At 53.1% G+C, this 5,000-nt stretch overlaps 1 non-coding gene across 1 annotated transcript in view; it reads left to right on the top strand.

Moving 5' to 3' along the window:
• Positions 1-3,388: 3,388 nt before the first annotated feature.
• Positions 3,389-5,000, top strand: part of LOC124774484 — a 1,909-nt gene continuing 297 nt past the window's right edge. The window contains exon 1 of the ribosomal RNA XR_007015313.1: positions 3,389-5,000. This exon is cut by the window's right edge and continues 297 nt beyond it. This is a non-coding gene — a ribosomal RNA (small subunit ribosomal RNA).

Raw genomic sequence — 5,000 nt, 5'->3', positions numbered from 1 at the left:
ACCAGCATGGAACAACATCCAGTGCATCTTCTCCGCCACATTACACAATCCACACTATCACAACCAGACCAGGAGGTCCATGCGGAAAATACAATATCCCAGCCTTTCGACATCCACCATTGCGCAGACCAGGCACCAACACCCACACATGTCCTATACAACGGTGCACCCAACATCACAATAGTACCTCCTGTCACAGCGCACAAACAATGACATGAGTCAAAGACACAGGTCTCACACAAGCATAGAATTGGAGCGCCGCCTCTAATAAGCCAAAGGTGCATCCTGACGTGACAAATCTGATCATGTCACAAGCATTCACTTACTATAATCACTATCAACGAACCTGCCGCCCCCGCCCCCCCCCCCCTACACCTTTCCTTACAACAACGTGTAACCTAACCTAACCTAACCTAACCTATGTTGTACCTTAACCTAACCTATGTTGTACCTTAACCTAACCTATGTTGTACCTTAACCTAACCTATGTTGTACCTTAACCTAACCTATGTTGTACCTTAACCTAACCTATGTTGTACCTTAACCTAACCTATGTTGTACCTTAACCTAACCTATGTTGTACCTTAACCTAACCTATGTTGTACCTTAACCTAACCCATGTTGTACCTTAACCTAACCCATGTTGTACCTTAACCTAACCCATGTTGTACCTTAACCTAACCCATGTTGTACCTTAACCTAACCCATGTTGTACCTTAACCTAACCCATGTTGTACCTTAACCTAACCCATGTTGTACCTTAACCTAACCCATGTTGTACCTTAACCTAACCCATGTTGTACCTTAACCTAACCCATGTTGTACCTTAACCTAACCCATGTTGTGCCTTAACCTAACCCATGTTGTGCCTTAACCTAACCCATGTTGTGCCTTAACCTAACCCATGTTGTGCCTTAACCTAACCCATGTTGTGCCTTAACCTAACCCATGTTGTGCCTTAACCTAACCCATGTTGTGCCTTAACCTAACCCATGTTGTGCCTTAACCTAACCCATGTTGTGCCTTAACCTAACCCACGTTGTGCCTTAACCTAACCCACGTTGTGCCTTAACCTAACCCATGTTGTGCCTTAACCTAACCCATGTTGTGCCTTAACCTAACCCATGTTGTGCCTTAACCTAACCCATGTTGTGCCTTAACCTAACCCATGTTGTGCCTTAACCTAACCCATGTTGTGCCTTAACCTAACCCATGTTGTGCCTTAACCTAACCCACGTTGTGCCTTAACCTAACCCACGTTGTGCCTTAACCTAACCCACGTTGTGCCTTAACCTAACCCACGTTGTGCCTTAACCTAACCCACGTTGTGCCTTAACCTAACCCATGTTGTGCCTTAACCTAACCCATGTTGTGCCTTAACCTAACCCACGTTGTGCCTTAACCTAACCCACGTTGTGCCTTAACCTAACCCACGTTGTGCCTTAACCTAACCCACGTTGTGCCTTAACCTAACCCACGTTGTGCCTTAACCTAACCCACGTTGTGCCTTAACCTAACCCACGTTGTCCCCTAAAGTAACCCACGTTGTCCCCTAACGTAACCCACGTTGTCCCCTAACGTAACCCATGTTGTCGCCTAAACCTGCTCTGTAATTGTTATACGACTCGTTCAATTAGTGTAGTGTTGCCCACCCGCAACCCTCGCAATATAGTTCGCTACTCGCACTGCCCGCTCCCCTGTGTATCGCTTCATGTTAAACACCTTGCAAGTCTTGCTGACTTTCCACATGCTCCTGCTGTACACTGTAATGTGGATGGCAGCAGGACGTACATGCCGCCCCTCCCCACGTCCCCACCTTGCCCCCCTGCCTTCGCAAGCTGGTTGGTGAGAAGTTTGCATGTTCAATGCCCTTCGCATGCGACGTACTCAGGCTACGTTGTGGTGCGGCCTGTGTCAACCGTCCGCTAATGTCGTACGCGTAAACCACAATCTGTACTGCACATTCGTCCTTATGTACCGAATGATACATCGTGGCACATGTGTGACCGTACAACGACTGCGCCCAAAAACGGCGGACCATACAGTGCAAATATTGTGCACGCAGCTACGTGTCGTCTCCCTATGAGAGCTGGATTGCAGTGTGGTACGCCATAGAGACGTGTGGGAGGAACGGACGCCGTGGATGGCGATCAGCATGAGCTGTCTGTTGATGTATTCGGACCTAGTCGTCTCTCCTCACACACCGTGATGGCATGGTGCACCGCGTTCCATATCTGCGACATGCTACAGAGGCCGGTTGACAGTCGTTCGAGCAATGGACATCGCATACGTACGGGGGCCACCTTCCACGTATTGTCTAGGCGTGCACATTTTGTTGCGTGTATGTGGGCAGACGTAGTGTGGCGTGACACCTGACACAGGCATGCAATAATCGTTGAAGTTGCAAATGGCGATGGACGCCTGCGTTTTCTGGTGAAGTTACGCAAATGAACAAATGGTAACCTGTTGTGGTGCGGTTGTTCTCGCTAGGGGTGAATCGGTGATGGCGACGATAGGTTGAGGTACGAACCGGTTGTTCCAGCGATACCCACCATGCCGACGAAACTGAACGGCATCTGGGTGTGAAGCGATACGCGGCGGTGGCTGGGTGGGACCGTCCCCGGCCGGTGAGGGGGCGCCTCCCGGCGTGCTGGCCGCGCGGTGCGTGGGCGCACGCGCTACAGCCGGCTGGTGGGGGCGGCCAGTGGCAGGCGCGCCGGCCGACGGACGCGGCAGGCGTCGCAGCTGCGCGCCGGCGCACCCTGCGCGCGGCGCCGTGCGGCCAAAGTAGGTCCTCGCGGGCCCGGTGCGAAGCGCGGTGGACATCTTCAGTGTGCTGGTCCGATTGAGGACTGTGTGCGTTGAGGATGCGCCGCCGCCCGGCGCTCGGCGCCGCGACGCCGTCTGCTGCTCGGTCGCCCCAGCGGTTCTCGCTGGTGGTTTGTATCGCAGCTGTGCGGATGTGTTGGCGCGTGCGCTGTGCTGGGAGAGTTCGCTTCGGCACCCAAGTGGGGCTTTTGTCCTTCTGTGGCGCTGGCGTTGGAGCTGCCGGTCACCGTAGGTGGCGCGTGTTGTCTCCCGCCGGCAATGCCACGACAGCACGCTCCCGGGCCTCTGTCGGCAGCGGCAAGCTCAGTTGGGAGCACGGGTGGTCGCACCGAAAGCGTCTACTCGCCTAACTCCGGGCGATTGCGCCTCTCTCGAACCCGACCAAGTACTTGGGACGGCGCTGCGCGCCGCCGGGACCTGAGAGGGTTTCGAGGTGTATTGTGCAGGGGAGCTCAGCCTCCTCCTGTTTGCAGAATGATTGAGCGGACGCTTGCGTGTTCGCGCGGGCCCCCGGGACACACTCCCGGGCGGCCGGCTGCTCAGCTCTAGTTGACGCAGCTCCCTGGTTGATCCTGCCAGTAGTCATATGCTTGTCTCAAAGATTAAGCCATGCATGTCTCAGTACAAGCCGCATTAAGGTGAAACCGCGAATGGCTCATTAAATCAGTTATGGTTCCTTAGATCGTACCCACGTTACTTGGATAACTGTGGTAATTCTAGAGCTAATACATGCAAACAGAGTCCCGACCAGAGATGGAAGGGACGCTTTTATTAGATCAAAACCAATCGGTCGGCTCGTCCGGTCCGTTTGCCTTGGTGACTCTGAATAACTTTGGGCTGATCGCACGGTCCTCGTACCGGCGACGCATCTTTCAAATGTCTGCCTTATCAACTGTCGATGGTAGGTTCTGCGCCTACCATGGTTGTAACGGGTAACGGGGAATCAGGGTTCGATTCCGGAGAGGGAGCCTGAGAAACGGCTACCACATCCAAGGAAGGCAGCAGGCGCGCAAATTACCCACTCCCGGCACGGGGAGGTAGTGACGAAAAATAACGATACGGGACTCATCCGAGGCCCCGTAATCGGAATGAGTACACTTTAAATCCTTTAACGAGTATCTATTGGAGGGCAAGTCTGGTGCCAGCAGCCGCGGTAATTCCAGCTCCAATAGCGTATATTAAAGTTGTTGCGGTTAAAAAGCTCGTAGTTGGATTTGTGTCCCACGCTGTTGGTTCACCGCCCGTCGGTGTTTAACTGGCATGTATCGTGGGACGTCCTGCCGGTGGGGCGAGCCGAAGGCGTGCGACCGCCTCGTGCGTGCTCGTGCGTCCCGAGGCGGACCCCGTTGAAATCCTACCAGGGTGCTCTTTATTGAGTGTCTCGGTGGGCCGGCACGTTTACTTTGAACAAATTAGAGTGCTTAAAGCAGGCAAGCCCGCCTGAATACTGTGTGCATGGAATAATGGAATAGGACCTCGGTTCTATTTTGTTGGTTTTCGGAACCCGAGGTAATGATTAATAGGGACAGGCGGGGGCATTCGTATTGCGACGTTAGAGGTGAAATTCTTGGATCGTCGCAAGACGAACAGAAGCGAAAGCATTTGCCAAGTATGTTTTCATTAATCAAGAACGAAAGTTAGAGGTTCGAAGGCGATCAGATACCGCCCTAGTTCTAACCATAAACGATGCCAGCCAGCGATCCGCCGCAGTTCCTCCGATGACTCGGCGGGCAGCCTCCGGGAAACCAAAGCTTTTGGGTTCCGGGGGAAGTATGGTTGCAAAGCTGAAACTTAAAGGAATTGACGGAAGGGCACCACCAGGAGTGGAGCCTGCGGCTTAATTTGACTCAACACGGGAAACCTCACCAGGCCCGGACACCGGAAGGATTGACAGATTGATAGCTCTTTCTTGATTCGGTGGGTGGTGGTGCATGGCCGTTCTTAGTTGGTGGAGCGATTTGTCTGGTTAATTCCGATAACGAACGAGACTCTAGCCTGCTAACTAGTCGCGTGACATCCTTCGTGCTGTCAGCGATTACTTTTCTTCTTAGAGGGACAGGCGGCTTCTAGCCGCACGAGATTGAGCAATAACAGGTCTGTGATGCCCTTAGATGTTCTGGGCCGCACGCGCGCTACACTGAAGGAATCAGCGTGTCTTCCTAGGCCGAAAG

Source organism: Schistocerca piceifrons, unplaced genomic scaffold (assembly GCF_021461385.2).
Source record: "Schistocerca piceifrons isolate TAMUIC-IGC-003096 unplaced genomic scaffold, iqSchPice1.1 HiC_scaffold_963, whole genome shotgun sequence".
Lineage (NCBI taxonomy): Eukaryota > Metazoa > Arthropoda > Insecta > Orthoptera > Acrididae > Schistocerca > Schistocerca piceifrons.
The sequence above is the reverse complement of the archived record's forward strand: the minus strand, read 5'-3'. Positions and strand labels throughout refer to the sequence as shown.